Consider the following 12346-nt stretch of genomic DNA (forward strand, 5'->3'; position numbering starts at 1 on the left):
AAAACTTTAAACACTTTAATATTCAGACTTAAAGCTTTCCTTCTGTACAGGGGTTTATAACCCAGCAATAAAAGACTGCCTTTGAAAGCTGACTTAAAAGGTCCTAGGAAACCAGTGGATTTCAGATTTAAGCTTCCACTATTTAAAGAAAGATTAACTGTTGAATAGAGATAAACAAATTGGTAGCTTGCATGGCCAAACCTGCCCTGACTAGGTGATACAACTAAACTTTTGCACAGTCAAAACATACAGGATGCTTCAATGCATCTTTCAGTAGTACTTCCTGCAAGGTGAAACTGATGGAGACCTCATAGCAGCCTTCCAGTACCTGAAGAGGGCCTACAAGGGTGCTGGAGAGGGACTCTTCATCAGGGACTGTAGTGACAGGAAAAGGGGAATGGGTTCAGACTTAAACAGGGAAAGTTCAGGTTGGATATAGGGATTAAGTTCTTTATTGTGAGGCTGGTGAGGCCCTGGCACAGGTTGCCCAGAGAAGCTGTGGCTGCCCCATCCCTGGCAGTGTTCAAGGCCAGGCTGGATGGGGCTTGGAGCAAACTGGTCTAGGGAAAGACGTCCCTTCCTGTGGCAGGGGTTGGAACTGGATGAGTTTTAAGGTCCCTTCCAACCCAATCAGTCTGTGATTCTGTGGTTCTATGAACTGTATCTCCGGATGTCACCAGTAAATGTGCAACCACTCTGTCATGTGGGACGGGCTTGGTGTCATGCTGTGTGTCATGTGCCACTTTCCTGGACATCAGTGATGCTGGCATCTGAGGGAAAAGATTGAGATTCTCTTGTTCAAAGAGTCCTGGGGGACAAAAGTAAAACCTGCCCACCTTTTCAGGAAAGGGGTAGGAGTCCCTAAAAGGATGACTATCTACCAGGTTAAATAAAGGAGATAGAGGTGTTTAAACCACAACAACAAAGTATCCTAAGACCAATTTGTTCCTCTTTGGGAAGGAAAAGAGGCACTGCACCATAACACAAAATACTCTGCTGTGATTTCACATTCTGAAGGACCAGTCTCAGAAAAAAAAATAAGAAATTAGGTAACTTCAGAAGAGAAGCAAAGAAAAACGTCCAGGTGCTAATGTTATAGCATTTATGGTTTTATATATATATGTAGCATAAATAGCCGCAGCTTCTTTGGGCAACCTGTGCCAGGGCCTCAGCACCCTCACAGGGAAGAACTTCTGCCAAATATCTCATCTCAATCTCCCCTCTGTCAGGTTAAAGCCATTCCCCTTGTCCTGTCCCTACAGGCCCTTGTCCAAAGCCCCTCTCCAGATTTCTTATAGCCCCTTTAGGCACTGGCAGCTGCTCTGAGGTCTCCCCTTAAGGAGCCTTCTCTTCTCCAGGCTGAACCAGCCCAGTTCTCTCAGCCTGTCTCCAGAGCAGAGCTGCTACAGCCCTCACAGCATCTCCATGGCCTCCTCTGGAATCTCTCCAACAGCTCCATGTCCCTCCTGTGTTGTTGCCCCAGAGGTGGATGCAGGACTGCAGAGGGTTCTCCGCAGAGCGCAGCAGAGGGGGAGAATCCCCTCCCTCAACTTGCTGCTCACACTGTGGGGATGCAGCCCAGCACATGGGCTCAGGCGCACACTGAAGCCAGGTCATGGATAGCTTTTTGTCACCCAATAGCCCCAAATGTGTTCGGTCAGCCTGGTTGGCAGCTGCTCCTTTCCTGCGAGGTCCTGCACAGTGAAGAGATAGTATCTTATTTGCAGTCAAGTAATTCTTTAATACCTTGGAGAGCCATTGTATCTGTACCGAGGTACACAATCAGTCCTTCTTTGGAAAAACTGGTAAGTAATTGTGTAATTATTTCTACGGTGACAAAGACTTAGAAAATAACTTCAAGACATTTATAATAATAATAATGTGCCTAAGCAAGTGCATATTCTAAAATGTGTTGCTTAGAATAGGTCTTTGTCATCTTGTCTTGGCAAGGTCTTGGGCATCTTGTGGCAGTCTACCTAGCATAAACCTCCTCACAGCAGGCAGCTGCTCAGCCTGGAAATTAATTTTGAGAAACACAACTGACCACTGAGCAATTTTAGCAGTAGTTTTTGCTGAACCTTTTGTGGTAAACAATGTTGTTAGCTGAGCACAGAGTGATCAGACTTCAAAATCAAGGCTTGTACGCTGCCTGTGGTATGCTAGAGCATCCCTCATTGTGAGGCACACATACCCCTGCATTCTCATACCACATGCAGCACCTGGAAGAGCAAACTAGGCAGGATTTACATATGAAACCTGCTTATCATTCATCTGTTTGCCTTAACTGTTCCTGAAAAATAACTCCTGAAAATTTTACAGTATGTTGGTTAAAAAATGGGCTTAAGGGCCTTCTGTCAAATTCTATTAATAATTTGTAAGCTGTACAGATACTCTATTGCTAATGTGGGCCTGAATGTAAGACTTCCTTGGGAAATGCAGATGACTGAATTCAAATAATTGCGAGACAAGACCAAAGATACAGATATATATTCAGGGAAAAATGCATCAGATTATTCTTAAAAGAACAGGAAAGAATGGGGGAATCTTGCCTTCTCAGAGTATTGCACTCGTTCCTATAAGAACTGACTTCTCTCATGCATCTTCAGAGAAAAGACAGGATCATCAAGAAACATTCTAATAGCTTCGGAAGATTTAGATAGTGAATTGTATAAATCATGTTGACTATTTCTATGCCTTTTGGTTTGGCTTGGTCATTTTCAGCTCAAATCTTCAGACAGTTGGATTCTAGTGTACACTTAGACAATGAATATATAACATGTTTTAAACTCTAATATGCTTTTCATTATGTAAGACATTTTCTGTGTTTCAGATAGCTTGGACAATGTCACTAAATTTGTCACATTCCCCTTCTGCTTCTCATAAACTAACACAATACTGTTGAGTTAGGCTTCATATTCACACAGAGAAATATCCAAATCCATTCAAAAGACTGTTTACATTGACATCAGAAAGGATAGAAAACAAATCACGACATTTGTATTTGTGTTAGGAGCCAGATACTGCCAGAACCATGAAAATCAGTGGCAACACTCTGATTGGATGCTAGCATTTATAAATCCATTTTTTACTTTTAAGCAGACCTAATTTGGGAACCTTGAAACAGTTTGTTAGTCCCCTACTGTTTTGACTTCCATCTGTCCAAGTACTTCTTGAATGAGAAGGAGATTGTTGGGTAATAGCCGTTGAAGATATATGTATGTGTGGTAGATTCACTATAAAAGGTTAAGAGAAAGATTTTCTTCAGTTTCCCTCATGTCCTTCCAGAAATTTGGAGTTTGTTATTTCCTTACTCCTTAGAAGCAATGCTTGGTCCATCCTCATTTCAAGGGGAAACTCACTTGTGAATAGACAACATCATCAGACCTGCTGCATCTGAATTTAAAATTTACTGTTTCCCTAGACATGACAAGCACCTACGGAGGTGAAAGGGGATTCATAAAAGACAGTGAAAAAAAGTCTCAGTGGAAAAAAAGGTGCATTTCTTAACATCAATTAATTTTTAAGGAATCACGATGCAGGAAGAAAAAGAAATATAACCTAAAATACACTCTTTTTATTATTGTGTATTTCTTTGCTAGTTGTCATTTCCATTAACACGAAAGTTACCTTTAATACTGACAGATTTTTTTAAAAAAGGACTATGTTTGTCAGGATGGAATATGCTCAAACAGCAGTATCAAATCCAGAACAGTTCTCATGAGCCGCCACTGACTGATGATGGCAACTGGAGTATTTGGGAAGTCACTTCAAGTGCCTTCTCCTGCTTCCACTTAAGGCACTGACAAAACAGGACCAAACTCTTTAAAGATCAGCGGTCTCACCAAAGAGAGACGAGGGGGCAAGAAACCATGTGGCAATGAAATGGGTCCCTGATTCCTCTGTATTCTGGGCAATTGAGGTATCCTTTTCTAGTGAAACATTTTTATCCCCACATTTCATGTATGACATTTTTTCCGTTCTAAGGTGGGACACTTCAGGCTCACAAGAAATTTCAGTACGCTGAACACAGAATGCCTAAAATCCAAGGTATGACCCGGAGTCTTGTCAAGAATCGATAAAATAACTGTTCAGAACCATTAATAAAAGTCTCACTAGTCTGGCATGAGCTCCTTGAACTCAAGATGCTGGAAAAGACTCAATATTGGGGCTAACTAAAAATGGCATTAGAAGGACCATCTATGCAGGGAAATCAAAATGGTCTCTTTCAGAAAAGGTTCACGATAGGACAGATGTGTCAGTCTCAGGACTGCTACAAGGGCTTTGTACTGGGCAAAGAGAGTAATAAGAAACTAAAAAACTTTTGGCATTTCATCTTTATTGAAAAAGGGTACAAAGGAACCACCTCTGGATATTGTAAAACTCACAAATAAATTCTTTACAGCTGCACAAGGAAAGATAACAATGAGAGCCCGGTATTTCATTCCTAGCACAGTAAAAAATTCTATTATAGCCAACGCAGTTATGGGTGCACCAGCTGTATTATGGGAATCCTATATAACTCCTGTCTGTTTCTGAACCAAAACCCCTGAGGCCAGCTTGTGAGATTAAAAAGTCCTCCTCTTTCATATACATGCCCTTCCACATCCCTGTTCGTTTACCAATGTGTGGAATTAAGTAAGTTGTCTTAATCGGATATGATGCCCTTCCAGGCCAGGGAGGAGCATCTTAAGAACTGCCTTCCTATCCCGCACTCTTATGTAATGGCAACAGTTATACAAAAAAATGCACATTTTCCTTCCTTGCTAAAATCTATACCTTGGGATGCACTGATGTGCACGTATCATGCTGCTGAAAGAATGTTTTGGGTATTTGCAGGGTTTTTTTAAGTGTGGAAGAGAATGAAGAGGGGAAAAAAAGGAAAGAAAAATAAAAAGAAACTGAAGAAATGAAAACATCTCTGCTTCTCAAGTCCACTTTTAAATCACCAGGGGGAAAAGGCCATCATAGGTCAGGTAAGCGTCATGAATCTGGGCCATTTTTGATCTTGGGTATGAAAACCAGTAAAATACTTATCTTTTAAATAGCACAATTCCCGTTAAATTCAGATATCCCAGGAAACTACCATGCTAGCCAGACTGCCAGCACTCAGTATGTGGAGAACTTAAGAGGAGAGAACAGATGGGAGAAGCCACTATTTCTAATACAGCCCTAGGGCATCTCTGTTCCCTTATTCGGGACTTCATTTTGTAACCTCCCCTCTTCCAGCTGCTCAGACCACAACATGATGCTCCTCACAGACCCACAGTACCACCCTTCATTGGACAGAAAGACCACATAGGGAAAAAGCGAGTGGCTTCAACCATGAGAACCAGTCTGCCTGCATAAACAAATCTCTCACAGGTCAAAGCAAGAGGTCAGAAAACCTTGTTCAGTTCAGCTCCCACCAGACTTAGACATGGGAAGTGTAACTCAAGAAACCAGCAGAGAAGTCATCAGCAAAGGTTTTTACTCAAATATGTCATCCAGAAACAGAGAAGTGGAAAACCTTTTGGAGCTCTTAGTTCAGTCCAGTCCCATGAATTCTGCAGTCTCCGAACAGGATCTCACATCTCCTTACATGCAAAGAGTTCCTTTGGACTAGAAAGCCGGAAGAGGGTTAATTTAATGTTTGCCTTAGACCTAGCAGTCCCTGGAGACTCTGCACTGAGGTTGTCCTTTCTCATTCATCACAGTGGATTTCCAGCAGTTGGTTTAAATAAGAAAGAACATGTCCTTAATCTAAAAATTTGTCATGTGCTAAACTTCAGCAATTAACTTCAATTTCTTGCTCAACTTGTTTGAAAGGGCCAAAATGGATCTAGGAGTGAACAGCAGTGGAAGGTGTGTTATCCAGAAACCTTCCTAGGCAATACCATTAAACAATGGCATCTTTAAAGACATGCTGGGCAGACAGCACAGGTGTGTACATGTCTACACCATACTAGACACTGTGCTGTTTACTCCTACTAGAGTTCAATCTTTGTGTCTATTCATTTTAAATGAAGGTTTAATATTTTCCTTCTTTTAGAAGCCAGAACTGATTATTTCCATACTTTCCCCTGGCATGGCGATGGCAGAGTATTCCATAAATATTTCAGAAGCCTGCAGATTCATGTAAAATTAGTTTCTTAGTTGAATAATAATTGTGGATATGTCAATGAACTGGATTTTTCTTTCTTGAATATTTGTAACTTTGTGTCATATGACACTCACTGAAGTCAATAAATGGGATTTTGAAAAACTGGGCTCTACTCTTGCTTTGTAGCTCATTTTGGACTTCCACAAAGGCGATTTCAGGATAGGCACCTTAGAGAAGAAAACGATTAATCAGAAGTGTAGAGAAGAAAAAGGAAAGAAGGGAGAAGGAGAGTTTGTTCTTTCCATCAATATTAAACTGTCCATTTCCCAGCTGCAGCCTCATGAAAAGGAGACTTCTTGGTGATTACCTAGTAATTCAAACCTTACAAACTCACCCCAGAACACTCAAAGACAAGGTAAAAAAGGATATATTTTTTTATTGCAGATTCATGAAATTTGATCCACAGCAGAGCCTGATGAATTCACTAAGCTTTTGAACACATATGCAGACTGGTATCAATTTCTTTTTTTTTTTCTTCCTTACCAGATGAACAATATACATGAACAATATCATGTGTGTGTGTGTGTAAACATGAGTAGCTTTTATAAATGCAAATTCCAAAGAATACAAGTAAAATAGTCTGGTTTCTGTGAAGGGCTCTGTCTCACGAAACAATCTGCTGCACAAACCCAGACCAAATCTCTAAAACACTATTCACGTGTTAACATTACACAATGCTTGCATTTTAATTTTTTACCCATTCATAATAGAAACCAAGAGATATTGAATCAAAGATGAATCGAAGTAGCAAATTATCTTCACAATCCCTCAGCAGTATTATACCACAGAAGGTATTTAGACTCAAAGGGCTTCCCTCCCAAACGAGTGCATACTCGGTGCTGTGACACTGCCTATACCCCTGCTTTACCTATGAAGAACCCAGAATTAAAAAGTTGTAATTGGGTCCCTCTGATGTAATAATGCCTGTAACAGTTGTAAAAGGGACTGAATTTGGTGCAGTTCTTAGTATCTCCCCAGTTACTGGTGAAAAAACAAAGGATACTGACAAACTAATTGCTGCAGTATGTATCACTTGAAACCCAGAAAGTGCCATCTACTCTTGGTTCAGTGAAAGCCTGTGTGAGAAACAAGCAGCATTATCTTACTTTTCGTGGCTCCATATCCTATGAAGCACTTTAAATCAATTTTCCTTGTTATTATACTGGAATTTTGGAATGGTTCTGTGAGTTATATTCCTGTAATTTTTTTTTTTCCTTTATGAACCTGTGGTCTCTTGGACATTTAAGAGGAACACAGCATACATAAGTAGAAAGTAATGAATGAGTATTAGTAAGTGTGGTTTCCTTTCTTACTGTCAACACTGCTATTGGCCAGCTGCTAATCAGTCAGATCCTGCATAACTTTGATTTGGTATGTGTTTTTAATCCTCACCACCCTCTCTGTGGGTTCCAGGGCCAAAATGGTGAAATTTTAACAGTTTTCAATATATCTATTTCTAACTGAACATGAAAACTTCAAATAGTTCATAAAAACTGAAGAAGCTCAAATATTGGTGTTGAAAGCAAATGAAATAACACTTAGCTATCAGCCCACTGGAATGTTTCATACTTCTTGAAAACAAGAGCAAGCCCCCAGACAATTTTTATTTTCTACAATTCTTGAGATCCAGAGAAAGTAGCTCCTTTGAATATTAAGCCTACAGCACAGGTTGAAATGATCTCCACCTCCCCTCAGTTATACACATTAAAGGCAGCAGAAAAGTTCCACAAAACTGCTGTACATCTGAAAGTGTTGATAGAGCCTGACTGATACGTTACACCACTGGAATGATACTTAATTCACCAATATGGGCTCAGCAAACATTTGGAGCAAGAGAACCATTTTTACTCACCTTTTGTGTTAAGTATGAACTTCTAATGTAAAGACGTACCCAGAGAATACAACATCAGATGTGTTTGTTTTATAAAACTGTGTAAAGGTTTTCCAGAGCTGTCACAGCGTGATAGCTTTGGACATTTATTTTCCCAGATCTTTACCTTGAGTGCTACTGCTTGCTTTGGGAAACTATTTTTTTTTCCTTTTCCTGAACAGAATTTAATAAATGTAAAAGTCCTGAGAGTAGTTCTGAAGAGGTTATTTACCCCAATCACAGTTAACTCCTGGCTAAAGCGGAAATCTTTTTGCTGCTCTACCTGTGCAACTCAAGCCTTGCAACTCCAGGCCTACAGTCCGCATAGGCAACCTTATCAGTATAGCCTCACGAAATTACTTTTTTTACTTATCCTAAACCCAAAAGAAACAAATGTGCTAAATAAGCCTGTTGAAGTCAACAGCATTCTGCATATGTCAAACCAACTCAGGAATTATCAGCAACTCCATACTGGGTTCATCCTTTTTCTGTAACATATTGCTGAGTGTGGTGACCCTGAAAATAAAAGCAATTTTGATTCTGCTAATGTGATCTGTGTGGGCTGGTTTTGGCTGGGTTTTTTTTTTGGGGGGGAAGGGGTTGGTGGTGTTCTGTTTTGTTTTGGTTTTTTTTTTTTCAGTTTTACATAGCACTATATGCTGAAAGTGCCAAGGAAAATCAATCTCCCCGTGTGGAGTTTTGTGTAGGATCGGGGTCTAATTTGGCCTCACATCCACCTGCATCTCCAGCTTTCAAGCTCTTTTTCTTCAAGTTATTGGCACATACAGCAAAAAGAATCACATTCCTGATGTGACACATCAGTGAACCAGCAATGGTGACTTTCAGCTGTCCTTCAAATGATTAGTAATTGAGGCTTTTTAATTTTTTTTTTCCACAGGCTGGGTTGTCTGGTAACATATAGTTTCACTCAGATAGTTTAAAATGACCAGTTTTAGCCATGCCAACCAAAGAAATGAGGGCAATCCCACATGCTGTGAGTGTTTATGTGATTGTCAGTCATAATTTTAACCCATTACCCAATTATCAAGCAAATTTGACAAAAGGAAGAGTGGCAATTCCAGTTCTGTAAGAGAAAATATGTGGCTGGGGAGAAGAGGGAGACTGTATCTGAGCTTTTCTACATGAAAGGCAACATGAGTTCAACCTTTAGCCAGCACATGAGCTTCTGTGTGTGAGAGCTAGCGAGCAAGATGTTGTGAAAGCCTCTTTGGTGGAAATAATATCAAGCAGATCTGAAACCATATAAGACACCAGAGAATGAAATAGTTAGAGTTAATACAGAGAAAACCAGTACTTATAAACATGTATTTTTCCACTGTATGAACTAAGAAAGACTTAGACTGTGTGTCACTGTGTGCCCTTTACAGATGATTTCTGACACTCTGAATTGCATGTGAACACAAACTGGAAGCCAGAGTACTTAAAAGTGTGAGCAAACATACTGCCAATGAGAGCAATAAGCTAAGGAAATATTCAGTCTTACCAAGTATTATTTCTAAGCTGAATTATCTTCAGCTTCTCCCTGTTTCCTTTGTGGATGAAATAAATGGGTGACAGGAGGCTGCAAAGCATCCTTGCTTCCTCTTCACAGACAGGAAGAAATTGTGGTTGTTGCTGGAAAAAAAAGGAAAGTGCAAGTGGGAACTAGGGCTATAACTTAGGTTTCATGGGAAAAAGACAGCGAGAAAGCAAGGACAGACTGCTACTGCAGGAACTGTAGGAGACTGCAGATTCTTCCAGCTGGTTTCAGAGAACAGCAGTGCCTCTTCCCTATCCTGAAGCTCCCTGCTGCAAGGTGTCCCCAGCTCCCTTCAGTGAGCTGCTCTGCATCTCACAGGACAAGTGTCCTTTAGCAAATGCAGGCAACCAAACACTGCAGAGCAGTGCTGGCTCTCTGTGGTGTCAGAGCCTCCTTCCAGGAAAACTGCAGAAACAAGGTATCACACAGGGAAATAGAGAGCCCTTGCTGGCAGGAAACCTGGGAGACAAACAGGTTATTAATCAGCTTTTGAGCCTCAGAACCACAGAATTCATAGGCTATCTCAAATCAGAAGGGACCTATAAGGATCCTCCCTCCCTGCCATTGAGCTATAATTACTTTCATTTTCTCCCAACTGTCAACTGTAAAATAAAGTATAAATGAAGATTTTGGTTTGCACTTGTGACCCATGTAGAATCTCCAGTAACAATTTAGGACTAACTGCACTCACCTGAGCAATTTTTACTTATTGGTATGGCACAAAAGTTAAACTCTGTAGAATGAAGTGCATAGCTGGAAACTCCACAGAAAGATTTAACATCCTACGGAAGCAAGAAGGACTCTTCAGAAAGGCTTCAAAGCTGCCTTGGTCACGTGTCTGTTCAAAAAGACTAAACAAAAGTGTCTCTTTCCCATGATATCTTGTAAAAAAAAAAAAAAAAAAAATATCCTTACAGCTACACAACGATAACTATATATAACTAGAATTAAAATTAGGGAGTATCATTTAACCGACTTAATTTGCTGAATAGCCCTTTGTTAAGAGCTGTGTGAGGACCTGGCAGTTAAGACTAATTGATGATTCTGAAAATCAACAGGATAGGAAGAACTATATAGTAATTGCATGCATTACTATGAGGAAAGTCATGATCCTGTAACATAAGTTAAATTGCTTAAGTAAGTCTTACACAGCTACACAAGTAATGTTTCACTGCAGATATTCCTAAACGTTAATCCATAACGTAACTAACTGCAGTAAGAGGGAGGGGAAAAAAAGAAAACCCCACCCAGTTTGTAGCTATCCTGTATCTCAGACAGGGTGATATAACATATGTTTTAAAGCGATAAAGACTTCCAAAAATAAGACACAGTTTCCAGAAAAATATTCATGCACTCCCAAACAAAAGCAAAACCCCGTAATAATTGAGTAATTGCAGCTTTTTGCATCCAAGAAGTTAAAAGAAAAAAAAAAATCCAGCCCAAACCAGACCCTTTCAGTGGCTTAGCTGGTCAACACTCTTATACACAAAGCCCAGTGCTCTTCCCTAAAACCTAAGAATTAATGAGCATTATGTAAGAGATTTTTATAACACTCTAAAAATACATTGTGAATTCCTTTCCAGTGTCAGACTGTGAAGCTTTAAAGTACTGCCACCCCTCATCCCCTTTTTGAACAAAGACTGGATCTTCATTTCTGATATTAGAAACTTAAATTTGTCTCAGTATTTATGCCTCAAATCTCACTAATTACAGTGTTGGCCTCGTGAGATACAACTGCTGCTGCTACCAGCAGTGTTTGTGCTCAAAATGACTGGCACAAGGGCAAAGATACACAGACATTCATACATGTATGAACACTTGAAGAAAGAATGAAGGAGAGATAAAACTTCGTATTTGGATGATTTCAATGATTTACCTGCTTACAAAGCAAACTTCTGTACCCATGTGATAATGTTTTGTTTGCGTGGTGCTGATAGATAATACACCAAGATAGCCTTCCTGCAAAGGCAGCTGTAATATTAGCCTGGCAGATCTACAGCACGGTCCTACAAGCACCTTATTCCTTTTGTGCTCTATTTTTCATATGCATAATAAATAAGTACCAGCATTTTCCACCAAAGGATCTCTACGCAAAAATTACAAAATCACCACCTGAATGTTAATGGTAGCTCAGGAACCATACCTGTAAAGAGAAAAGGTTTTAACACTGTTATTGGGAACAGAACCACCTTGCCCATGCCTGAGTACCCATCCCTACGCTCCAAAAGTTCATTCCACTCTGCTCCAAATCACCATTCGATCTATGAACATGAAAGGCACTTGCAGTCCTTCAGACCAAAATAAATCACAAGAATGCAAATAAATCACATGAAAAATGGGAACAAAGGATTTTCAGCTGTGGAAGACTTGCCGTGGAATGCATATCCAGAGAACATCACAGCAATCCCATCAGCACATTTTTAGGAAACACCTCAACGGTGTCCTTCTTCAGAACTTTTCCCCATACAAGGCCAGCACAACACTGATGGGCCATCTTCCCAAAATAACCCCTCACTCTTCAAACGTCAAAACAAATCGACCAAAACTATTGTGGTAAACAGAAGGGGGGGGGGGGGAAGACAGAAGATGCAAAAAAGACTGCCTTGCCCAGGAGCGATTTTGCCATTGTTACCATTTTCATGTAAAAACCTTGCTGATACCATGGCTGATGGGCGGGAAAACAGAACAGGGAGTTGTAAACGTCTCTGATGGGATGATAACTGCTCTTCCAAGCAAATAGATGAAAACTGTATTATGGATTAAGATGATCCTGTGCCAAAGTGTCAACTACCTTTGT

At 40.2% G+C, this 12346-nt stretch overlaps 1 long non-coding RNA gene across 1 annotated transcript; it reads right to left on the bottom strand.

The window, feature by feature from the left end:
• Positions 1 to 8649: 8649 nt before the first annotated feature.
• On the bottom strand, positions 8650 to 12094 carry LOC133208863 (uncharacterized). Its single transcript, XR_009724526.1, has 3 exons — positions 10476 to 12094; positions 10241 to 10400; positions 8650 to 9644 (listed from the first exon to the last, which is right to left on the bottom strand). It is a non-coding gene; the product is annotated as an uncharacterized LOC133208863 (long non-coding RNA).
• Positions 12095 to 12346: the final 252 nt, after the last annotated feature.

The sequence above is a fragment of the Neopsephotus bourkii genome, unplaced genomic scaffold (genome assembly GCF_033783945.1).
Source record: "Neopsephotus bourkii isolate Nb327-2 ecotype Australia unplaced genomic scaffold, CSIRO-AGI_Nbou_v1 NB_289, whole genome shotgun sequence".
Lineage (NCBI taxonomy): Eukaryota > Metazoa > Chordata > Aves > Psittaciformes > Psittacidae > Neopsephotus > Neopsephotus bourkii.